Source organism: Pseudorca crassidens, chromosome 16 (genome assembly GCF_039906515.1).
Source record: "Pseudorca crassidens isolate mPseCra1 chromosome 16, mPseCra1.hap1, whole genome shotgun sequence".
Classification (NCBI taxonomy): Eukaryota; Metazoa; Chordata; class Mammalia; order Artiodactyla; family Delphinidae; genus Pseudorca; species Pseudorca crassidens.
This window is the reverse complement of record NC_090311.1, coordinates 20,195,158-20,222,254: the sequence shown is the minus strand read 5'-3', so window position 1 is coordinate 20,222,254 and position 27,097 is coordinate 20,195,158. Positions and strand designations below refer to the sequence as shown.

General features: G+C 40.5%; 1 pseudogene; it reads left to right on the top strand.

Annotated features, from left to right (window-relative positions):
* The first annotated feature begins 3,693 nt into the window (after positions 1 to 3,693).
* LOC137209498 (nitric oxide synthase-interacting protein pseudogene) overlaps positions 3,694 to 27,097 on the top strand; it is a 65,843-nt pseudogene continuing 42,439 nt past the window's right edge.

The window sequence follows — 27,097 nt, the reverse complement described above, 5'->3', positions numbered from 1 at the left end:
AAAAATAAGATTTTTTCTGCAATGACATGTGTTATCTCATGGTGGGATAATTAACACAAGTCGTGGAGAGAAAATGGTAGAATTATATTTAATTGGTTCCAAAGGTGGTTGTCTATTGCAGCCTTTACCTCTGAATAAAATTAGCAGACAGATGTAACCTGTGTGAACTTTTTGCCTTCTTATCAAGAATTACTACAGGGATAATATATTAGGTAATTGTTCCACCTATTATATGATATCTTATTTCAGCAGTGTCTATAAAATTCAAATAAAGAGAAATCTCAATAGTGTTGGCATGATAAAATGAAAATTATTAATAAGAATAAAGTTCATCATAGACAACTATATTAAAGAACAACAGTATGTTAAGTGTTGGCAAAATTATACTGCAAGGTCAATCAGTTTCTCTAAAGAGTTTTTCTTAGTGAGTAATTAGTACAAAAAAATGCCGATGACTCATATATCACAGATAGTGAAGAAAATTGAGGCGTGTGTGACAGGGAGCAGATGGATCATCTAATTATTTTTCAATTACAGGTAACACACTGAGTGCAAAAATCTGCAAGTCATCCATCTGTCCAGCTGTTTCTTATAATAAATAAATACGTTATTCATTAGGGTAGCATGTCATAAAAAGCAAAAATAAAAACAGCCCACGCACAACGTATATGCCCTGAATGGAACCCCAGGAGGGAAGAATGGGTGAGCCTGTGTGGTTGGAGGCTGTAGGCGCCAGGAGGTGGGTGCAGCAGAGGACGGTTAGTTGCCTTTAGACAGGGGCTATTAATGGTTGGGAAGTTCCTTTTTCGGATAGATGAAGTCCAGTTTAGTAATCTGGGTGTTTCCCATCAACAAATATGTATGGCAAACTATCATCCAGCTTGCCGATGTATAATAAAGTTTATTACACCCATTTCAGACTCTGTGCAAACTTGCAGTGCCATAGAGCTGACAGAGAGAGATCTGAGCCAACCTCCAGTGCTGTCATTAAAAATGTTTTAACTGAAACTTTTATTGAAATAATTGTAGATTCACATGTAGATGTCAGAAATAGTACAGAGATTCTTGTATACTTTGCCTAGTCTCCCCAGTGGTGACGTGCAGAACTGTAGCATGATATCACAACCAGGATACTAACATCAGTCTTATTCAATTATTTATTGACTGATTTTTCAGATTTCCCCAGCGTGTTTGTACTCGTGTGTGTATGAGTGTGCTTAAATTTTGAAAATCTTCATCCATTGAATTATAAGAGAGGTCTTTATTCTCAAGATTAACAGCTGGACTATTATGTATTCTCATAGGTTCCCCCTGTTAGAGTGGGAAGGGGTGAGGGGAGGTAGGGGACACGCTGAATCAACTCATCAAATAGCATATATTTATTGACTGCTGACTATTTTCTCAGCTGAATCTTAGAAATTTGTCCTATCGTTAAGTATTATATGCTAACAAGGATTTATAGAGAGTGAAGTGCTACTTGCTTTCTAAACAGCATCACTATAGCTCATACATCTGCTCTACACCCTCCATCCATACATCCCTAGGCTGGTGTATCCTTCACTATCTGTCCAGTGGCCGCCTTTATTCAAAAGCTATGTCTTTGAAAAATCCAAAGTAAACTGAATTTTATGCAATGCTAAGGGCTTAGATACTGTCCTCAGACAGATCTAGGTTCAAATGCCAGATCTTTACCTGCCTGGTTTTGGACGATTTATCTAAACTCTTCCAGGAATCAGCTTCCATATCTGAAATATGGGGCTAATAAGAGCCCTTATCTCATGGGATTGGGATAGTAAATGAAACATTTCCTGCAAAGCACTTCTCAAGGAGTTTAACACATAATATGCCTAAATACATTATTATCTGTATGTTAATGTTACATGGCTGTAGAGTCAAATAGTTATATTGCATTTTCTTATGATCTTTAATAAATATAAGGAAATTTTATTTTGAGGAAAAAGCAGCAGTCTTTTGTAGAGAGAAGAAATTCTGTGTCATCTGAATACACTATTTCTCAGTGCCATAGTCTTGGTAGTTTGAGACAGAAGCTTTCCTTAGAGCAGGACATTTGCACTCATGATTGTGTGTGGGAAGAGGACTGGCATGTCCATGACACACATCTCTCTGGTGGGGCATGAGTTCAATGCCCTTGATCTCCTCCATGGTGTGGTGAGTGGGCTACACAGATGTCAGTTACTGTTTTGTGGGGACCCAGGCTTCTATGAGATGTGTTGGTAGGACTAGTTCATGGGTAAATTTAGTGACAGTATTCTCCACACCGGGCATAAGGACTTACGGTGTGAAAAGGATTTTGGAGTCATTTCTAGGCAATATACAGGATGTAGTCTGGACACCAGCATATTGAAATTTGGGCACTGTGCTGTGATTTTTTAGGACAATTGGCAGTCTGCTTCCGGCACTAACACTCCCCATCCAGGATTTCTGGTTGGGGCATGTTGATATTCTGGTTGCCATGTTCTCCTCTCAGCAGGCTTCAGGTTGACTGCCTGGTGAAGAGTCCAGAAAGAAGAAAATACTGTTTGTAAGCAAAATATAAAGGAAAGAAATGGCACTGGCTGCAGATAGATAAAGAATAGAAAATCTGAGCCCATTTTATTTTGCTTTCAATATGTTTCAAAGAAGAAAGCAAGAAAGAGGGTTAGTGTCATGGAATGGTAGGTTTGGGGTGCTGCTGGACTACAACTTGCTTTGCTGTAAATGAGGTTAAAGATGGGCTGCTGTGCATGAAGGGCAAAACTGCACAAGACAAATATCCACTAACAGTACTTTAGCAAAATCAGGGGCTTGACTTTGCACCAGCTCCTTTTCCATGGGAATTGTCTCTGAGATAGCCACCGTTTCTGGAGCACTTACTATGCTAAGCACAGTGTTAAGTACTTTCAGTGAATGTGGAACTGGTAACACGGGCCTCATTGCACAAAGAAAGGACAGTTCAGCCATTTACCTGAGGTCACCTGGCAAGTAAGTAACCAACTGGACCTAGACTCGAAATGCTGGTAAGGTATTTGAGTGCCCAGATCCCTGGATTTCAACAGTTTGAATATGCCTTTCTGCTCATTTGCATCTGTTCCAGGAACGTCTGTTCTGCTCCGTCTGTGCACGGCCTGTTTTCACACATCCCTATTGTCTCTCCGTGTGTGAAGAAGAGCAGCCAGTTACTGCAGTGTGTGGCCATTTACCGCTGATGACGCCGGTGGCTCTTTGAATGGAAGGTAGGCGCTGCCATTGATTCATGAGACTCTAAAGTTGCGGTTCCTCGTGGATCAGGTCCCGGCTGCCGTGTGACGAGGCAATAGCACAACTCGGGACTTGCTTGCCTCTGCTGAGGCAAGTCCTTCCTTCAGTCAGGGGTGAGGCAAGGTGGCAAATCCAATTCGGAATCATCACAGGGGCTGTGAGGTGGCTCCTCACCCCCTCTCTGCAGCAATGCTGGAGTAAAACATGGGGGAGCATGTTTTTTCTACCAGGAACCAGGATTCCATTTAGGGAGGGAAAGACATACCTGGAAAATCAAGTGTTTGGTGCCAAGTGGGACTCAGGGACCTGGGAATCAGATGCCATCAAGGATTTCAAAGAAAAGGCCCATGTGCCTCTGCCTGGACACAGGCAGGAAGAGGATGAACAAGAGAAGAAATCAGAGGAGAAAATGGATATGGGGCTGGGTCCTGAGCGATGAAGTTGCCAAAAAGTTCTTTGGAGAGGAGAAATCGTCCACCTTGTTTGCTCTGTGATGTGGATGTCGAAGTGACACCCACTCTATGAAGCCATGCATGTTTCATGGGAGTTGTAAGTGTGGGTGGGAGGTGGACGAGAAATCAATGAAGGGGCTGAACGTTAAGTCTGCGTCAGTGTGAGGAACAAGAGTATCGAATGGCAAATCTGGAGCCCAAGACATAGAGGAGGCCACAAGACTGTCAGTCCCTGGGGGGTTCTCAGAAATAGCGAGAAGGGCTTTGGACTCCCACAAGCCATGGAATTGTGTATGTGTTTTTTGTTTGGATGGTTGGTTGGTTTTTATTAAGACTGTATTTTTTATAGCAGTTTTAGATTCATAGCAAAATTGAAGGGAAGGTATAGAGATTTCCTGTATGCATGCTGTCCCCACGCATGCATAGCCTCCCCCATTATCAACATCCCGCACCAGAGTGGTACCTTTGTTACAGTTGATGATGTGCAGTGACATCCATAGTTTACATTACAGTCCACTCCTGGTGTTATACATTGTGTGTTTGGACAAATGTATAATGACACGTATCCAACGCTATGGTATTATACAGAGTATTTTTACTGAGCTAAAAATCCCCTGTGCTCTGCCTATTTATCCTTCCCTCCCCACTAACCCGTAACAACAGCTGATCTTTTTACTGTCTCCATAGTTTTACCTTTTCCAGAGTGTCACATAGTTGGAACCATGTAGTGTGTAGCATTTTCAGATTGGCTCTTTCACTTAGTAATATGCACTAAGTGGCTTCCATGTCTTTTCATGGCTTGATAGTTCATTATTTTAGCCCTGAATAATATTCTATTGTCTGGATGTACCATAGTTTATTTATCCGTTCACATACTAAAGGACATCTTGGTTGCTTTCAAATTTTGGCAGTTATTAATAAAGCTGCTATAAACACCCATGTGCAGGTTTTTGTGTGGATGTAAGTTTTCAGCTTTGAGGGATAAATACCAAGGAGCATGATTGCTGGATGATATGGGAAGAGTACATTTCATTTTATGAATCACCAACCTGTCTTCCAAAGTGGCTGCATTCCCACCAGCAATGAATGAGGGTTCCCATTGCTCCACTTCCTCACCAGCATTTGTTGTTGTCAGTGTTCCAGATTTGTGTAGTGGTATCTCATTTTAATTTGCATTTCTCTGATGACATATGATGGCATATGATGTGGAGCATCTTTTCACATGTTTATTTCCCATCTGTATATCTTCTTTGGTGAGGTATCTGTTAAGGTCTTTGGCCCATTTTTTAAATCATAGGTTTGTTTTCTTATTGTTGAGTTTTAAGAGCTCTTTGTATATTTTGAATAACAGTCCTTTATCAGATGTCTTTTGCAAATATTTTCTCTCAGTCTCTGACTTGTCTTCTCATTGTTGTTATATGTGCTTTTTAAGGGAGGGCACATGTTCAAAGCCATCTACCTAGATATCCGTGGTCAAGGGGCTCTTACTAACATCCTGGTTACATAATTTTTTCTTACATATCTTTAGTTAGGGGCCTAGAATATGTCGTTTGGTTATAAGTATGGACTTTGTAGACTCAGGTGGGGAACTCTGGGGAAAGAGAGTTGCTTTGCTTACGAGGGCCACCCAGGAAAGTTAGTCACACCAATCTCCATCTCTGGCTATGTCATGCACAGATGACATCTCTGTCTCCTGCCAATCACTGTGTAAAGAAAACGGCCACTCACTTGAAGATTCTCAGAAGTACCACGTGTGCAAATTCTGGGCTCTCAGTCCCTGAGAAGCCCACTTCCCTTGAGTTTAAAACTTAACTTTTTGTTGAATTTTTATGCCAATTTTATTGAATTCAGTCAAAAAGGGAAATGCACAAACCTATGATATATGATCCTATTTCTAAGTAGTGATTTAGTTTACAGTTTTTCTTTGAGACATAGCTTCTCTTTAAAGTACATATTTATTCAATTATTTGGGTCTCTGGGCAAGTGACTGCCAAGGCCAAGGCCTCTTCAGGGAAGAACATTACTGAGAGTGGAAAAAAACCCAAGGAGTTTTGGATCTGCTTATCAGGTATACAGATTGTGGGTTTCCTAAAAGAAAGATTGCAGTGTCACACCAATAAACTAGCAATAGAAAAGCACCTCTGTCTGTAATTGGAGGATTGTGAACTGGAGGGATTTGGATGCAGTCTTAATGTGAATCAGTCGGTTGTTACAGAGGAACTCCGCATGTTCAGTAAAACCACCTAACGAAAATCACACTCAGTTCCTGGCCATGAGACCTGATTCCAGCCCCTAATTTATTTTTATTACATTTGGTAGTAGGGAAACTCACTTTAATACAACAGTTCTGTCAAGGCAGCTTTGGCTTTTGCTACGTGCCTGCAAATGCCTGGCTAAATAGCTCAGCAAATCGTCACTATGCAGAATGGGTAGGTGCACTCCTGAGAGAGGAGGGAGAGCAGAATCACTGGACCACAGCCTGGTGAGTCAACAAAATCAAGAGTCAGAGACAGTCTTTAAGAGAAAGTGCAGGTGGGGAGGGGAGCTCTCTGGAGTTAGAGTGCAGGACTTGGTACCCAGAGGACAACCTTGGCTCCATTTCAGGGCTCCATTTCTCCAGCACCCACCTCTTCTCGTGTGTACATCCTCACCCTCACCTCAACTGCATTTCAGCTTCCTTAATGATATAGATGACTGTCATTTTCTGAAAGGAGTCCTGTTTTTATTTTTCACTTCTAGCAGTCCTTCTATCCTCATCACTGCACATACATTGGTCAAGACACCATTTGAGACTGTAAACCAGGTATACTGTAAATTCAGGTTGCACTGCAGGACCCAGGAGCTCCACAACAAAGCACAGGCAGCCTCCTGTCTGCCGGTTTGAATCCCACCTGTTCTTTAGAGTACATTTGTTCCACGTAGACTGCCCTGACTACCTCAACTCACAGGAATTGTGCCTGTCTTATTTCTTAGAGAACAAATAATGGTACACTTCTTCAGACACATCTTAAATTACGGTTATCATTTCATGTGTGTATATATTTGTCCTATCAGGATATATGTTTGTTCTCTCTTCTTAATTATAACTCATAAAGGCATCAGACCTTGTCTTTAAAATAACTAGCCCCTGCATAATACTGTGCAGTTCCAAAGCCACATCTCCTTGGCCTCCTTGAGGCCAGTTTTAATCCCCTTAAAATCCCATCAGTAAATGCGCTGTGTTCACCCATCCCAATGAAAAATTCAAAGAAGTCTATTGGAAAAGCAAAATATAAAATATTAAATCATAATGTGTCCATGGAGACACTCAGACATATGCTTATAAATCTTCCTGGGCTTCCAACATGAAAGAACGTTTAATCTGTTTCACTCCAAATGCTCTCATTCACTTCAATATTGTTCGTAGGGAAAGAAAAGCCTATGGGGTTTGTGGAAGTTGGCTTTTGCAATATTCAATTTTTCAGGCTCCATGTAAAAATGTCCCAGAGTTAGTTGATTCAAACTTACTTTTACAGGGCAGAGACTGGAAAATCAGCAAGGAGTTTACCTGAGCTAATTCATTAAAGAGCCCAGCAGGCCTCCCATTAGAAAAGACCAAATAAAAATCCTAGCATCAGAATCTTGAGAACTTTGCTCCAGGAGTTCTTTGCAAAGAAGTCATTATATTTTATAAACCTTTAGAGTACCATAATTGCCCTGCTTTACCTGGGAATGAAAGGTTTTGCCAAACTGTCTATCGGAATAGCTTTAAAATCTCATTTTTAAGTAGAGTTTATTGGCTCTACATTGGGAACATTTTGTTTTTGGGAGGACAAAGGTGCCATCTGCTTGCACTTGAATTTGCTCTGACCTGAGATGTTAACGACATCCCTCCCTGAGGATAAGTGACGATCATGATTTACCATGATTAACTAAGCAGATGACTGATTTTAGCTCAAATACTGTATTAGCAACCTGTCCACAAGCAAAGAAAGTCCTGGGTTGTTCATTTAATTCCAAACAAAGGGAAGATGCATCTAATAAATTCGCTTTTGCCACTTCACTAAAAATTTTACTGATGGGCACAGCGTTTTCTTGCATTTAGGTAGAAGTTATTTGAAGCCTTAGGAGAGTTGAACTCTTGGAGAAAAGAGAAGAACACACTGTGCTGTGGAGGAGAGATCAGGATAGTCAAGTCTCCCGTGGAATTCTTGGCTGTAATTGCAGAAGCAAATAATGCAGGTCAGACATCATTGCAATTATTTCAGCCCAGTTCCTGCACAAACTCAGTGCTCCTTGACCTTTATTCATACCCAAATCCCATACTATTCACCTCCCAGGCTATACTCACTCAGTTACCTGGCAAATTCCATATGTCAGGATTGGGCAGATCTTCAAGAAAAAAGACAGTGCTCATCATCGTTTTTAGTATTTACTAGTATCAGGACTTGGTGTGGGTGACTGATGACCCTCCAGTAATTGATCTAGGCCAAAGTGAGCTGCCTCATCAAGGTCACGTTCCCTCCCCAGGGACAGCTCTCATGCAACGACTATTTACTGGGGGACGGAAGTAAAAGCCAGCCTCCTTGCTTCAAAGAGGAACAGCTCTGAAAGGACAACCAGTTTCAGAGATCCTTATAGAATCAGTACTCTATATGATTTCATTGTACAATGCAACTTCCCTCCCTGTGCAATCTTGCTTCCCTCTCCCATCCCAGGTATCGTTCCTGAAAGCATTCCCCAATAGTGCTATTGCATGCAAATCTGAGAATTTTAACATCTATATCCTGGGTCACCTAACCTACAACAGTTGCAACCGGAAATGATCCAAGTGGGCAGATTCCAAAATGAAATGCTGGTGCTGGATTACTAACAGACCAGCAGGGTAGCAATGAGGACCCCCTCACTGGTGGTAGGCAGAGCAATGAAAGCCCCTGACATGTAGGTGCAGTAATTGTTAAGCACACTTGACAGGAGTGCACTGGTGGGTGCAGTGTCTCACACATTTGAAAGTTTCATAGGAAATAGTAATTATAAGGACTTTGGGTCTGGAGAGCTGTTGATGGGGACAATAAATATGAGAAGAGAAAAGAAACAACTAAAGACAAAAAGGGGACATGTAAAAGCCAGAGGGCCTTCTTGGCAACACGTAAAGAAACTCCTCTCCTACAACCTGAGGGCAGAAAGGGCAAAGGATCAGGCATAGGGCTTAAAGAGTAGCCGAGCTCAAGACAGTGAGGAAGACCAGGTAGAAGCCTCTAAAACTCCACTCCTGCCCCAGCCAAAATAGTAAATCAAAAGCTGTATCCCATCATGGAAGGAATGGCAGAGATTAACACTGTCCTTAAAGTCCTGAGGAATGTATGGTCCTTCCTAATCTCTATGCATTCTCTATATTAATGGTCACCTACTAACATGTAGCTAGGGCTCTGTTAGTTTGCTCTAGCAAAGATATCATAACCGCTGCATCTGGGACTTTTACTTAGTTTGGTTTACTGTGGTCCACTGTGGTCCACTGTGGTCCATCATCCTCCAGGATTCATCTGGTTTTTTCAGAGGCAAGACCTAACCCTCATGCTCTATACTGCTTCCTAGACAACAGATTATAACTTGACAACATCTGCAATTTCTCTTTCAAAATAAGAGACCAAAACCCTAGGAGAACTAATGGAACACCCTCTTGCTTTTTTTTTGGCACTTGTCCTTAGTTATTATTACCATAATATATTTACAAATGTCTCCCCTTGTCCTTTGAGCAGCATGAGAAGGCAGTGCAGTAAAGTGATTAGACACAGGGGCTCCAGAGTCAGGTAGACCAGGGTTTCAGTCTCTGCTCAAATTTTTAATAGCTGGTTTCATTGTGCAGTTTATTTAACCTCTCTAAGCAAGTTTTCTGTTCCAGAAAGGGGAAATAAATTAGCCATTTCCTAAGGTTATCTGAGAACTTCTTGACAGAATATATAGAAAGTGATTATCACAGAGCCAAGCAAACATTTCCAAATAAAAGTCTTACTATTATGATTATGCTTATGACTATGATTATTATTAAGAATTCTTTGAGTTTCTATCAGGTAATGTACATAGAGCACTGGGTAAATTTTAATAGCAGATGTTCAGTGATTTAGAAACCTTCGTATTTGTTTTAATTCTTAGAATAAGAAGGTTGACAAACCCAAGTCACAAAGTTACAAAACTATATCTCCCAACCAAAAATGGAGGATGGTATGGACTGAATATTTGTGTCCCCCCAAATTCACATACTGAAGTCCAGATCCCAAAGTGATTGTATAAGGAGATGGGGCCTTCAGTAGGTAATTAGCTTTAGATAAAGTCATGAGGGTGGAGTCTTCATGGTAGGATTTGTACCCTCCTAAGAAGAGACCAGAGAGCTTGCCAGCTCTCTTTCTCTCTCTTCTGCCATTTAAAACATAGAAGGTGCTGCCTGCTAGCCAGAGAGAGAGCGTTCACCAGGAACTGAATTGGCTGGCACCTTGATCTTGGACTTCCTAGCCTCCAGAACGTCAGAAATGAATGTCTGCTGTGTAAGGCACTCAGTCTGTGGTATTTTGTTATAGCAGCCTGAGCTAAGGCAGAGCATACGATCTAACAAAGGATATTTTTCTAATTGCTAGTATACCTATGTGTAAAGGCTTGCCAACTATTAAAAACAAAAGTAGAGTTCTTAGTAATAATGTTTCTTCACAATATGGTTTTTGTTGACCCATTTTAACTGAAAAGTGTACACTCACACAATGGGTCTTATTTTGGGACTTGCGGGCTGTCCAGCCACCTCTATAGAGCACAGTCTCTGGAGTCAGAAACGTTCAAGTCCCGTTTTATGTGAAATGCATTCTTCTTTGTTGTAAGCTTGGAAACACTGTACTCTTCTCTCCCGTAGTTCCAGTCTTAATTACTTCTCGCTTTGCCAACGGCATTGCTCCCAGGGTTATTTCTCTGATCACTGCTTTCAGCAGCCATCAACAAAATGGCCATGCCAGGGCCTTATTGCCCATGTATTTCTTCCCTACACTTGTTTGCTCTACGGTGGTTATACATTTTGATTCTTTTAAAGTAACCTTCGTCAGTGCTTCTGCACTGGAGGCAGTTGTTTCTGGGGCAGTGGAAACTCTTTCGAGCTGACCAGGGACTCTTGCAGAAGCTGTTAGGGTAAGTTAACGACTCTGTCTCTGGAGGTAGGCTGATCAGGGTTCAAATCTTGGCTTCCCCACTTTGAACCTGCTTGGCTTTGAGCAGACCATCTTTCTGAACCTCAGTGTATTCTTCTGTGAATTGATAACAATCAAATCATAATGCCTACTTGATAGGGCAGTTGTGAGGATTAAGTGTGTTGACCTGTAAAGAGCTTAGCACAGTACCTGGCGCTGGATATGCCGTCAACAGGAGTTAGCTTTTGCTAAGATTATCACGGATAATACCATGGTCCTTCTAGTTTATTTATTTATTTTTTATTTTATGTTTGGCTTGGGTGTCTGTTGCTGCACACGGGCTTTCTCCAGTTGCGGCGAGCGGGGGCTACTCTTCGTTGCGGTGTGCAGGCTTCTCATCGCAGTGCGCGGGCTTCTCATCGCAGTGGCTTCTCTTGTTGCTGAGCACAGGCTCTAGAGCGCAGGCTCAGTAATTGTGGCACGCGAGCATAGTGGCTCCGCAGCATGTGGGATCCTCCCGAATCAGGGCTTGAACCCGTGTCCACTGCGTTGGCAGGCAGATTCTTAACCATTGCGCCACCAGGGAAGCCCGGTCCTTCTAAATAGATACACCTTTCCTCTTTTAAATATTGTAGAAGTTATTTTCCTTGCCTTCTTGCTACTGTGAACAGCACTGCAATGAACATCTCTGAATGTGTATTTCTCCTTACACTTGTCCAATTATTTCCTTTTATGTGTTCTTAGAACTAGACTTTCTGAATCAAAGGATATGAATTTTTCTATATATATGTGTATATATATATATATATATATATATATATATATATATATAGATCAATACCAAAGTCTAAGAGGAATATATTATCTAGCTAAGTGTACATTCAAAATATTGAAAATCTGGAAAACATTGACTGTTACTTGAAATTGACCTGACTATGGAAAATCTCCAGCTTGGTAGAAAATGTTGGTGGTCTCAGAAGGAAGCGTATTGGCTCCAGCCTGGAAGATATGCTGTCTCTGTGGCTTCTAAGCCTGACTCTGGTCACAGGAGGCTGCTCACACTCAGACAGCCTGACTTTTAGGGAAGAGAAAGCCTGGGAGAAAATATACTAGCTAGTGCCCCACTGCCCAGTATAGAGAGAAATCAGGTCATAGTGAATATTCAGCAAAGCTAAAGGGGAAAGAAAGGCAAGGGAAGGAACTATGGCTAGAGAGTGTCTTAACTCAAGATTGAGAATGTATTCTAGGTTCCTCACTTAATTTACAGAGTTTTAAAGTCCCTAGTTCCTCTGGGCTAAGACCTGTCACAAAACTTTCTTTCTAGTATTTCCTAATCCCTTAAAATGAGTCATTTGATGATTGCCTGCATTCTTTTTCTTAAAATGTTTTGCATTGCTCCAGTGGAGGTATGGATTTGTCAGCATAGATAATTGTCTGACTGAAGGCTCATGGACATGAAGGAGGGACCTAAAGACCCATTTGCCTGCTAGGGCCCAAATCCTACAGGTTCATGGGTCACAGGTTCCGAGAGCTCCAAGAAGTATCGAGAAGGAAACCTCGCAGAAAAGATGTCTCTGAGTTAATACTCTCTTACTATATAATGTGAATCCTTACATAGACTAGAGAAGATTTGACTAAGGGTGATTGTATAGTAGTGAAGAGCTTTTTTTTCCCTCTTTCTTACAGAAGCCATGTTCAGAAGGTCCATTCTGGTACTAGACTAAAGATATCAAACAATGACCTGACTTCCATAACAAATACAAACAATTACACTCATATGACTTAATACATGCAGATATTATACTAAGCACTTTAGAAATATAAACTCATTTAATCCTGAGTACAGTCCCATAAAGTGAACAAGATTATAATTCACATTTTAAAGTTGCAGAAACTAAAGCACAGAAAGGTTAAGTGACTTGCCTAAAGTCACACAGCTAGTAAGTGGTTAAAGAAGCCTGACTTCACATTTTTATACAGGGCACCATGATCTCAGTAAAGCCTTATAAGGTTCATTAGTCTGGCTGGCCCCGCCAACAGCCACCCGTATGTCCTTGAAATGGGGTCCCGGCACTAGTAATAACAAGTATTTGTGACCACCTACCTCGTGGCCACCTACCAAATTCTATACCCTGTAGATTTTGTTTTACAACTGCCCTGCAAGGCGGGTCCTCAGTCCTTTCATCTATCAAATGTGTTTTATTCACATTTGATAGATGAAGGGACCGAGGCTCAGAAAAATTAAGCTCCTTGTTCAAGGTTACACTGCCAGTGAAGGCCAGAGCTGTCATTATCACCTAAGTCTTCCTGTCCTCAAAGCTCAAGGTATTAACTACTCTCCTGTACTGTTTTAGACATAAATGTTGGGAAAAGCACAAACCTGGAAGTTAATAGGTGTTGGGTAATTCTAGCCCAGCTCTCCCGCCCTATTTTAAAATAAATGCTATCAGGACCAAGGTGAGCGACACTGCATCCCCACTTTTTTGAGTCAGGCAGTGACTTGCCTGTAGATAGCTGTCGAGGTGGGGCATGGGTAAGATAGAAACACTGGAAAGCACTACTTCTCATTCTTGGCTGTCTCCACCAGAGCACAGAAAGCTAAAGAATACATTAAAGCAATATTAGTTATTTATTCAAACTATGGCTTTGAGTTCTGATTTATTTACTTTCTGCTTAAAAATCATTCCTTGCAGATTGTATTCGTGATTCTCAGAGATTGGCTGAAAGATAGTAGCTATTTTCCTTCTTGGCATGAATCTAAATATAGTTTTGCAATGTGCTTAAATCTTCAAGAAAACGCTATAATGAAAAAGTTATCTTCCTCCGAATAAGTTCAAAAATGACACCATGACACCAGTTCCTGTGTGTGAAATCTGTCTTTAAAAATGGCACATCAGTTTATGTTCAGTTTGTGAAAGAATGTATGTTTTTTAAATTTCGGCATTTGTGTCGCTCGCCTGTCCCCATTATCCATCTGGTACCTTTCTACGAATCCCCTAGAAGCTATGGGGCACCTTTTGGGACACACAGTTGGGCTCATTAGATTGATAACTTTTCAAGGCAAAAGATAATTTTCTTTAGTAAAATGATATAATTTAAAGAATGACTTTTTTCTGACAACATAGCCAGATGAAAGGCAAAGTAGTGGAATGTAGAAGTGGGTTGTTCTCCACAGGTGCCTGAGCATCCCACTGGCCGGGCTGCATCTTGCCAGGAGCTCCATCACATGTCAGACGTACAATGAGGGTGTGTCAGACTTGGGTTTGGAAAACAAATAGCTTATTACAAAATGCCTCATCTTAATTAATGAAGACAGATTAGTATGCTTCAAACCTTATACTGAGTCAATACTGGATAATCCTTTTTTTAAACTTTAAGAATGGTAATGTTTTAAAGACATAGAATGATGTGTGTAACTTTGTATAATTTAAAAATTAAGGCAAGCAACTGGTTTTATTGTTGACATTTTAATACTTTTATTCTGTCATTAATGAATTGTGAAAATGAAGTCTAAATGCTGAACCTGTATGCATGCTATTCAAATAGTTGGAATGCCTTCTCCCCAGGAAAAGACATGAAAAATGAAATGTCGGTGTGGGACATTGGATTTGAGTGTGTTCTGGAAAGGAGTGGTCTTGAGTGGGGGCGTGTTTTCTATATTCATCAGCAATTTGAAAACAAATTGGGATTATTTCTGATATGGAGAATACTGAAGGATTCCTTACACAGAAATTGAGCCAAGGGGTTCAATTCTATATATATTCACCGTGGATGCTCTGGGTTCATAAGAGGAGGGGTTCATAAGAACCCCTCCTCCACACTATCCCTCCTCCCCTGCCAAAAACTGCCACAAAGCTTAGGCTATAAAACATTTCTAATTGAAGGATAAAAATACCTACTATTTACTGAGGGACCATTTTGTAAAAGGTGCTTAAAATGTATTCTTTTTAATCCTCACAATAACGCTACAGAGTAGATTTTTAAACCCATCATGTGAAAGGTGAGGTCCAGAGAAATTCAGTAACTTGCTGAATATCACCCTCTGGAAGTGATGGATTCAAACATAGGGCTGCCTTACTCCAGACCATGATCCTAACTACTGTATGTTTCTGTGTACACCACACACACGTGCACACACACACACACACACACACACACACACACTCTACAAGAAAAATAATGGTATTATTCAGCCCAAGTGTGCTGGAGCCACAGAGAAGGAGAGATGAACTCCAAATAAAGATAAATCCTAGATTGTGTACGTTGACTTTTACAAAGTACAATTTTGAGACGGTAAATTTTGACAAAATAAACTCCAAATAGCAATGCATGGAAACTACTATATTGTGATAAATTTATTGTGACCAGACAGAAATGTATTCAGAAACAAACTGAATAAATTCACTTCAGACGGATCCAGGATACTGATCTTATTTGGTTAAAGAACGCTCATTTACTTACTAACATTAAGGACAAATGTTACATTTTACTCAGTATCTACAGGTCATCTTTTCCACTAGATTTCAGAATTTTTGTGGTAAAGCAGGAATTATAAAAACTAGTCATTTATGATATGTTACAAACATGCAAAAGAGTATGATCTTATTTTATGGTTGAGGACTAATTAAAGGTACCATCAGCCAGCTTGGGGAATAGACTGACTTTCATTTGGTTTAAAATAGGTTATAAAAATAAACATGACTGTAAAGGTAAACAACATTCAGAACAGTGCCTAGCACGTAGTGTGGACTTAATAAATATTTGATGAAAAGTGAATGACAAATGCCATCTATCCATCTATTGCTGTGTGGTATGTGGAACACTTTTTTCTTCCAGTTTTGTTAAGATATAATTGATATACAGCACTGCATAAGTTTAAGGTGTACAGCCTAATGATCTGACTTAGATACATCATGAAATGATGACCACAGTAAGTTCAGTGAACATCCATCATCTCCCATAGGTACAAAATAAAAGAAAAAAATTCTCCTTGTGATGAGAGCTCTTAGGATTTACTCTATAACAACTTTCAGATATGACATAGAGCAGTGCTCATTATATTAACCATGTTGTACATTACATCTTTAGTACTTATTTATCTTATAACTGGACATTTGTTGTGGAACACTTCTAAGGTTCAGAAGTTCATTGGGCGTAAGCAAAATATAATTATTTTGCAATTTTATTTAAAAGCAAATATGATCTATAAAGAAGTTTCTATAAAATGTGCAGGAGAAAAACATTACAATTATTCCCATAACTTTGTTCCATTTTACAGTAGTTTTGTGTACCCCAAAAAATTACCAGGTAGTCCTTCAAGGGAAGCTATTATTGTCTATTCATTAGAGGGTTTATGTGACAGGAAGTAATGCAGCCCTCTTTTCAAGCTGCTCTTCATAATACTTATTTTACAAAATTATCATAGAAAAGAATCCTCACTCTAACCTGTGTTACAAAATTGAATGGACTATTTTATTGTCTAAAACTTTCCATGTGGACAATAATCTTAAACTGTAACAGGACACTGTGGTTTTATTAACATTGATTTTTTTCTAAGGGAAAGGTTCAGAAACAGTCTTATTTTAGTGATGACTGCTCAGTGGTTTACATAGAATAAAATCAGTTTTGCTTTAGAACAGGAAGTACACAACATAAAATAAGGTTAAGATTGATGTTAAAGTAAGACGGCAGTGCTGCCTATCTGGGAAATAAAAAAAGAAAATATTCAGCTCATTTTTTATAAATTGTTAATCTGGTTGTGTGTTTTGGTTGTTTTTTTTTTTACAAAATTTTCAATATTTGTGACAGAGAAAGGAGAAATCAAAGCCTGACTTCTCTAGCCAGCAGCCTGCTCAAAGAAGGAACTGCCTCACCTTAGAATACATTTTGTTTGCAATAGGTTGCTTATAATCCAAATAAATGATTTACTTCTTATTTTATGACTGTGTTTTTAATGAAATATATGAAAAGATATTAAATAACTAACATTTATTTCCTTTTTTTTTTACAGCTCCCAAATCACTAGAGTTTTTGTTGGATGAGTCAGAATTCACTAAAGAAGATGTGTTCTGTTTCACTTGCCTCACAGTTTACAACAGCTGTTTATTGAGAACTTACCAAATTCAAGGCACCATGTAGACTAGGAACTGGAGAGATGGTGAGTGGAATCCTTGTCCTCAAGGGGTTTCTAACCTAGCTGGGGGAAAGAGGCACACACTTAAAAGATCGATAACAGTTCCAAGGCCGTTTCAGAGACCTGGTCATTCTCCAAGACCTGCGAGAAAAGAAAAGCACCACCTTTTGCTCCAGGAATTAAGTGGAGGGTCCCCATTAGAGGACTTCCACCCAAATTTATATTGGGTAAGGGTGTTATGCTCCTTGCTCTTGTTCTCTGTCTTTATAACCTCTCTTAGAACTTTATTTTGGCCTCCTGATTCTAAGTAATCAGAAGTTTGGATATTTACTCTCAAGATCCTGGGTTTCTCCTACTTCAGTACAATGTGTAAGGGCAAATTTAGCTCACAACCTATGTGAAAATACTCATGTTTTCTGCCTCCTGAATGTGACAGAGAATGGTAATAAATTAAGAAAATGCACGGTTAACCAGAACGGAGTTTCTCACTCTTGACGTTTGGAGCCAGGTAATGCTAGGGGTGGAAGAGGTTGTCTGTGCAATAATGCAGGATGTTAAGCAGCATCCTTGGCCTTTACCAGTTAGATGCCAGCAGCTCCCCACGCCCGTTGTGACAACTAAAAATACCTCCAGACATTGCCAAGTGTCCAGGACTGGGGGGCGGGGGTCAGGGGCCAAAGTTATCCCCAGCTGAGAACCACTGCCCTGGAATGATCAGTTACACCTCAGAAAATGAGAAATCTATGTGTATATATATATGCACATGGAAGATTCTAGCCAGTCTCTAGAGTAAAGCAACAAACAATATTGAGAGATTTCAGCCACCCAAACAAACCATCAGGATTCAAAATGCCAGCAATTGCATCTTTTATTAGAAGGAATAATTTCAATAATATTTACAAACTTTGTTAGAGGCTTCTGTATTCTTAATTAACTCACACCCTGACCTACAGGGTGAATTATGCATGAGAATCTCTCCATGGAGCAGGGGGACCAGTTGGACACTGAAACCTGGTTCTGGCTGCAGAGCTCGAGACTCATTTTCTACCTCATTTTCACAAACGCCTTGATTTGTGATGCTTTTGGTTATTCCTCAACAACATTTCCATTGCTGAATTTTGCATCTCATTTTCTACAGACTTTTTCATCCATAAAGTTTCTTGTTGAAATTTATAGTCGTTTTATAATTTCTGTATTAACCTTTTTTTTTTTTTTTTTTTTTTGTGGTACACGGGCCTCTCACTGTTGTGGCCTCGCACAAGCTCCGACACACAGGCTCAGCGGCCATGGCTCACGGGCCCAGCCGCTCTGCGGCACGTGGGATCTTCCCGGACCGGGGCACGAACCCGTGTCCCCTGCATCGGCAGGCGGACCCCCAACCGCTGCGCCACCAGGGAAGCCCTGTATTAACTTTATACTGCATTTTACTGTATTATACTATTTAGGACATTGATATCACATGCAGCCGTTAACAGTTTTATTCACCATAAAACTCATCAAGTCATGAACTGACATGCTCTGTATCTAGCCTGTAGGAGCCTACCTCTCTCTGTATTTTTCTTATCTTTCTAACACTCTCAAAAGGGCATTTTAATGACCAAGGTGTTTGTAAGTCCCATTCTATCAGCAGTACCCACAATATCTTCTGGAGCCTTCTTTCTAAGACAGCTGTCTCCCTCTCTCTCTCTCCTACCAACAGTCTGGTCTCATTATTAACCTTTCCAGCCAAAGGATGCAAGAGAGGACTCAGGGAGGCCGCAGAGCTACAGTGCTTTGTTGGGACCTCCCTTAGGACTGGCCTCTACGTTAAAGGGAGAATTTCTGTTCTGTTATTTCTGTCCTGTAGCTTTGCTATCTGAGTCTGATGCCTCAAGTCCTAATTCCGATTCCAAGTTTACCCAGAGGCCCAGTGTCATTTCTATTGTCATTTCTGAGACTTAAACCTCCTATCTTTAAATGAGGGTATTCCCTGTGCTATACAGTATATCCTTGTTGCTTATCTATTTTATACATATTAGTTTATATCTGTTCATCCCGTACCCCTAATTTGTCCTTCCCCCCCTTTCCTTCCCCCTTTGGTAACCACAAGTTTGTTTTCTATATCTGTCTAAGTCTGTTTCTGGTTTGCACATATATTCAGTTGTAGTATTATTTAGAATCACTATGCTGTACACCTGAAACTAATATAATATTGTAAATCAACTATACTTCAATTTTTAAAAAATGAGGCTGGATGATGTAAAAGTCCCTGACCACTCAAATTGTCTATAATCATATCAAAAATTAAATACAATTACCCCTTAATCCATTACAGGCTAAAACATCACTAGCTTAGTGTACATTTTAAAATGCCTTCTGAAAAAAATAAAATAAAATAAAATAAAATGCCTTCTGTTCCTCAACTGCTAGAAAATTTTCAGAATGTGTAGATCAGTGTTGATTACAAATGTAAGTGGCACCCCCTAGAGTTTTTCACAACTTATACAGCCACCTGTGATGCCCAGTTCTAAACGCCATTCATTAGCTAGAATGTAGACAAGAATTAGCAGGGTCACAGGGTCACCAGTGAGAGGAAGAGAATGTCAGAAGATGGACAATAGGATAGGAGATGTATGGAGATAGGATAGGAGATGTATCAAAAGGGTACAGTCAAGGGACAAAAATCATATCAGGTATTTAAACAGGGAAATTGAAGAATTTTTAATTAGATAAAAAGTTGAAGGTAACAAAAAAGGCAGAAAGAGACAAGTATCATAGAAGTGGCAATTGTAGGAAGAGCTACCACCCCTAGTGATGGGGAATAAAAGGAAAAGGGTTGGAATAAAAGGAAAAGCTGGAGGAGAGGCCCATGCAGTTGAAATTCAGACCTCTGAGGAGGCAGGATGGGCTGGAAGGCACTATTGTTCCTGAGGGAGATACCACAAGGCTGTTTCTGAGAGTGTTGGAAAACCTGCCAACTAGATTCAGCTGCTACTACAGAAAGGCAGCAGGAAGCCACAGAAAACATGAAGGAAAGAGAAAGCCCGTTCTTCCTCCAGCCTTGCAGTGTCCATCTAGACTAACGGTGGTCCAGCTGGCAAAGCAGAAACATAACTTACAGAATCATCTATCACAAAGAAGAGCACGGAGAGCTGTTTGGAACTAAACGGATAATAAATAGCACACCAAGTCTGTCCTAAAGCAGGGATGACAAATAGATTTCATCTGTGTACCAGTTCTAATAATGGCAGCATATTGTGTTGAGAAGGATGCTGAGGTTATACTTATGCAACAGAAGAGAGCCCTGTAATCATTTAGAATATCTTCCATGGGCAGTAGGAGAGCATGGTGGCATAGAGTTGTCATTTCTGGCCTAGAGCCACCTAATTGTCCCATGCACCTTTTGGGTTTCAGTCTCTGGAGACAGAGACCTGAACTCCTTCTCAGCAGCAGTAGATGCCCCATCTCACTCCATCTGGCAGAGGGTATGATGGGGAGCAAAGTAAGTTAGAGGTGCTGACACGGTTATAAGTTTCTTGGCTGTGCTTGAGCACCTCTAGGGATGGAGAACACATCATCTTCATCTTCAGGGAGTTCTGATAAATGTCTTCCTCATAAAGAACTTAGATCAACCTCAATGTAACTCCTATCCACCGGCCCCACATCTACCCCTTTCAGAAAGACAGAAATAAGTCAAATTCTTTCTCTGCATGCCATCCTTCAGATGTTTGAATCCGGTCACCATATTCCACCAGATCTTTCTTCTTGAGGTGAAATAGCCTAATGCCTCCCACTGTTCCTTACGTGGATGCTATAGAGATATCCCTGTCCTGTCTTCTGAGTACACTTGGACACATCTCAGCCCCTCATCAAGGGTGACCTGAAATTAATACTCCAGATGAGGTTAGAAGAGCACCAAAGAATAAAGCAGAGGGCTTCCCTGGTGGCACAGTGGTTGAGAGTCCGCCTGCTGATGCAGGGGACACGGGTTCGTGCCCCGGTCCGGGAAGATCCCACATGCCGCGGAGCGGCTGGGCCTGTGAGCCACGGCTGCTGAGCCTGCGCTCCCGGAGCCTGTGCTCCGCAACGGGAGAGGCCACAACAGTGAGAGGCCCGCGTACCACAAAAAAAAAAAAAAAAAAAAGAATAAAGCAGAGAATGGAGTTCATTCTTTTATAGATCCCATCAACATTTCTGACGACCACGTCTCACTGAAAACTTTCATCGGGACTTATTTTCTTTCACTTCAAATAATCCTCAGCCCTTCCACCCCCAGGATTAGCAATTTCCAGTGGCTTCAAACTACGAAGGAAAAACATGTTGTGGTCAATACAAACTACTGGGAAGTCTCCTTGGAGGAGAAGGCAAACAGCTTTGTGAATGTTTAACTAAGTTAGAAAATTAAGCTCTTTCTTGCTGATGGTGGCTGTCATAAATGTATGCTCCAGTGAAAAGAAGCTTAAATCAATTTCGGTGTTCTCACTGAGCTGCGAACTTTGTTATTGTTCCTCCTGCACAATATAGATGCCATAAACCATATCTAAGTGTGCAGAAGACATTTACTTCCACTGGGGTTTTCGAGTCAGATGAGACTTTTATAAGTGATTCTGTTCTGCCTTTTAACTACATTTTAATTTAAATATATTTTTAATCATAGCTTTAAAATTATCTTCACTATGTAACCAAAGTTTAAAGTAATGGCATATTTTTAAAATACATGCAAAAATCTCTTAGTCAGGGTCTTTAAATAGTCCACTTGCATTATTTATTTTAGGTTCATTTAACTGCACTATAATTTTATGAAGTTTTAGAGTGGTGTGGCATATGATGTAATTGCCGATTACACAGGCCGTATTTCCAGGCACATTATCAGAAGAATCTATGAAATAACAGGGAGTTTAACAAGAACAAGAGTCTTCAAGAAATTACCTGATGAAAGTTCCACAGATACAAATTTCTAAAAGTTAAGGGAAGAGAGATAAATATGATTAAATACGAAGAAGTCGGGGGCGTGATGTAGAGAACAGCAGGAGAAATTCTGATTTGTACACAGCACCCTGGAGGATGGATGATCTGCTGAAATTAAATATCAGCCTTCAGATTCTTAAATTTAAAGCCAATCATCACTTCCAGTGACTTCATTTTGAAGGACTAGGGAGTGTGCCCCTAAAATGTGAAGGAATTATTTTCTGGGTATAAAAGATAAAATTGAAAGATCAAATACATATTATTCTAAGGAAAAAGCAGATGTCTAAAGATTATAGGTATTAGTTTTCTCTTGCCCCTGTAACAAATTACCACAAACCCAGTGGCTTAAACAATGCAAATTTATTATCTTGCAGTTCTGTAAATCAGAATTCTGAAATGGATCTCACAGGTCTAAAATCCACATGTTGGCAGGACTTCACTCCCTTCTGGAGGTTCTAGGTAAGGATCCATTTTTTTGCCTTTTCCAGCTCCTATAAGCTGCCCTCATTTCTTGGCTCAAAATCCCTTCTGCCATCTTCAGAGCTAGCAGTGTTACATCTCCATCTGACCTAAGCTTGGAAACGTTCCCCACTTATAAGGACTCATGTGATTACATCGAGTTTACCTGGATATTCCAGGATACTCTCCCCATCTCAAGGTCCTTCACTTAATTACATCTGGAAAACTCCCACTTGCCATGCAAGGTAACATTCCCATGTTCTGGAGATTAAGGCAGGATCATCTTTGGGTGCCATTATTCTGCCTCTTACACTGTATAAAGCAAAGATGAGGCAACACTCCAAGAAACAAATTGCTTGCAGGGGACTTCCTCAGATGAAGATTGTCCTTTCATCTCATGTACTTTTTTAGGACAAAATTCACCATTCAGTATTCCCAACCAGCCCCCACCCCCCAAGAAAAGACAAGAGGGCAGCTATCTGCAAGGAAAGGAATGGGAACTGATGGGAACTGATCTAGAATGATGGCCGAGTCCAGATTAGGTGTAGAGTGGCTATGCCAGGGACTCTTCTAAATACTTTATGCAGATAAATTTATTTAGTCCTCATAGCAGCAGCCCTATACGCAAGGAATCTTATCATCTTCCTGTTTTCCCAATGAGGAAACTAAGGCACAGATAACTTGCCCAAAGCTACCCAGAGCCTGAACGTTAACCACTAGACTACACAACCTCCTATCTACTGACCAGTTAATAGGTGGGTTGCAAGTAATTTGTGACTAACAATACTTTTACAAAAGGTCAATGATTTACATTTGAGTCAAGTTTATCTCTATGACAACACTCTTGCTGCTACCTTCTGATACGGGTTTCTGGTTATTACTTAGATGTTGGAGAAGGAACAAGCATTGAACTAGTCAATTGATCTAAGTCGGTTTCTCGCACTTCATTGTGCATAAGAATCACCTGGAGTACTTTGTGAAAATGCAGATTACTCAGCCCTAACCCCAGAGATTCATTTAGATCTTGGAATCTCTATTTTTAAAAAAATTCCAAGAGTTTCTTATACAGGCTTCCCGGCACATATTAAGTGCAATATAGAGTGTTTGGAAAAACTGCAGTTGGATGACCTCCCTGGAGCATCCCCCTAAGGCACTCGCAAAGAACCCCACATTTATCCCATTGGAGCTCTTACCATATTATATAGTAATTGCCCATTTGTTTATCTGTCTCCCCCTCTAGACTACGAGGTCTTTAAGGTCAAGGCTGTGCCTCTCTCAGTGCCTTATCTCTGCTGCCCACGCCACACTCCACGGATATAGGTGCTCAGTTAGCCATCTGTTGTCAAATGCATGGCTGAATAAACAAATCAATGATGCAATGGTCTCAGATCACACAAAACCATTTTCAGATGGGTCAGCTGAGAGTCCCACATGCCTCATTTAGTTGAAGATCTGCAGGTAGTAGGAAAAAATTGAAAAAAAAAAAAAGAACACCGTAAGCTAAGTTCACTGTTGAAGGACAGAACAGAAGCATATGAGCAGAAGCTCTTAGAGAGCAGTAGAAATAGGCAGTAGTCTCAGCGTTGGTAGGTGATGACTTCTTGTACCAGCAAGAGACAGTCAGCAGCCCTGGGGGCAGACAGTGTGTCCTGTGTGAACTCTTTTCACAATATTATACTGACTTCAGATTTATTTTGCATTTTGGAGAGAGAGTGGTATTCTATAAATAAATTAATAAACAAGGAAAAATGTTTGTGATGTCTCAAAGCGATTGTCTTGTGGAAGGACTAATCTGAGCCACCCAGAGTGACTGTTTCATAGTGTGGTTGTGAAGATCTCCAGATCATTTGTACAAAGTGTCTAGCACAGAGCCAGGCACAAGGCAGGTGCTCAGTAAATACTTGTTGAATAATCAAGTCTCAGGAAACTTTGATAAGCAAAGACCCATCTCAGCATGACTGTTTCTGCCATGACAGTCTAAGGGAACCCACGTTAATCATCCCAGAAGGACTCACTGCACTATTTCCCTTAGCCCCTCCTCCATTAAATTTTTTTTTTTTCTCCATTAAATTTTAAGACTTTTTTTTTCTCCTGGAATATTTTGCCTCTTGTAAGAAAAACTCTTTGTGTTGTTTTCATCTGCCAAGAAATTTAAACAAACAATTTGAGGAGTAAACTGTGACTCTGAGGACAGACTGCAACTTATAAATTTTAACCCCGGGTTCTTCCTGGACTGAGACCCAGCAGTGTGACCATCAGCAATGTGGTGCCTTTCAGTGATACAGAATGCTTGCTCACAGGCCATGATTTCATGAAACGTGTTCCCACGGTTATAGCAAGGCCAGGTAACCCCCAGATGCATATTATCATTTATAGCCATTCCCCATAAGACACCTAAGAGAGTGATCAAATGCTCTTGTGTCAGCACATAAAACAAATACCTGGCGGATCATAAAATAATGATACATTATTGCGGAATATCCACATTGCTTCTGATACTGTACTTGGGAGATATTGTTAATTTTAGGGATGAAATTGCAGGACAGGATAGGACAGCTTTCAACTCCAAATAGAACATGCTCAGGACCTCAGTGAAACTGACATGGCTCTCTCTAGCCTTGGCCACAGAAGCTCTGAGTGCTAGTCATCAAAGGACGTTGGGTACGATTTACTCTCATGGTTTCCAAACATTTATTTTAACAATTGACCTTCTTAAAATTAATCATGGACAGATTCCTCTATGTATATAATGGACAAATGGCAAGCACTCTGGTTGAAGATCTGAACTCTCATCTTAGCCCCGTCAGCTCCTAAATATATGAAATTAAGAAATCACTTTCCTTCTCTGAGCCCTACATTTTGTTTTTGGCATTCTTAATCTTAGAATGGAAATAATAGTGCTTGCCTTGTCTACCTTATGTTGATAATTGCTTTAGAATCAGACAAATTAACATTGGAGAGTATTTTGTAAATAATAAAAACCATATACATCTAAGGTAGTAGTAGTATTACATGAAAAGGAAAAGCACAAGATAGAATATTATAAATAAGTAATTTAAGTTACAGCTATGAAGAAAGAGAAAGATTCTTGGTAGTTTATGCAAACTATCTGTTCTTAACTTCTCATAGATTCGGATATTTGAGATGTTTAGAATAACACTAGATATGGTCATAGATCAAGGATGACACATTGATTTCTTCACAAAAAAAAAAATGGGATGATTCAACTACCTAAAAGGGTGGGTTAATGAGAGTTTTAGGATATCTCAGTGCTCATCAGGGAAAGAATCATAAGAGATTAGTGATGTCTGCTATGAGTGGAAGGTGAGAATAGCACATGTTTTCCATTCCTGTCGGATTAGTTTTATCCCTTTGATTCTTTCGCTCCACTTCTTTCCCCTGAGTTTTCAGTCCTGGGTCCTTAGCACTAGCACTCACTCCATTTCACAGGACAGCTGGAGCCACCATTCCCAAAATTTCCGGGTAGCGATAGGGGCTTAAAGCTCAGTTTTCTTCTTGATGCACAATGTGTACATCCTTCTCCTGAGCTATTTTTAATTCTGGTTAGTCGACCAGCTCATCAGCGTCCCTTTCTCCATAGTATTCTCTCTCCTTCATACTGTACGACCCTTAGAAAATCATCTCAGATGACGTTCCATTACAGCCCACATCAGTCAGCATCTGACCAGCTCAGTGCTATGATATTGTAAATGTTGTCTCTTCCCTGTCTCTGGCACACTTAGAATATGAATCCATCAATTCTGTGTGAAGGAAAGGTAGAACATTCTGAGTTAATTATTAAGGAGACTAATGAACTGAGAACCTGGGTAAGGCTCATAAAGAAAAATGGCTGAAACTTCATCAGCTTTGTCTTAAGCTCTGTTGTTCAGCCTGGCCCACCTGTTTGGCCAATGTCTGTGCACCACTGGGAAGGGCAAGTGTTGAAGTGACTGCCTGTAGAGGCCTCCCGCGTATTTGATGAGGACACCCACTGCCTGTGCCCTGGAGGCAGCACAGCAGGTTGCCAGCATCAGACGTGCATTCTGCCATGATGTCAAAATCCCTGATGTATTCATATGTGTTCTGCTGCTTGTGGCCATAATCTTAATCATGTCAAGGAAGAGATGGCAACCTTACCAGCTCCATCTATCTCTAAATCTTGCCCCTATAATCACCATGGCTCGTGGATCTCCTAACCTTAAGTTAAATTTATAGTTAGCAGAAAACAGCTGTTTTCCTTTCCAAAGCAAGCTGCAATGAATGATTGAAGTGGATACAGAAATCACTTTATGCTTTATGATGTGTTGATTAATAAAAGTTTTAAAACATTCTAATGATACAAGTGTAAACTTTTTTTTTTTTTTTTTTGCGGTACGCGGGCCTCTCACTGCCGCGGCCTCTCCCGTTGTGGACGGAGCACAGGCTCTGGATGCGCAGGCCCAGCGGCCATGGCTCACGGGCCCAGCCGCTCCGCGGCACATGGGATCCTCCCGGACCGGGACACGATCCCGTGTCCCCTGCATTGGCAGGCAGACTCTCAACCACTGCGCCACCACGGAAGCCCACAAGTGTAAATTATTATTACTATCAAAGAAAAAAATTGATGTCTCTCAAAATAAAAAAAAAAGTCTAAAACTTGGCAAGCTCCTCACAAAACATGGACAAAAAGAGGTACTCCACCGTAGAGCACCTAAATTTCTTAA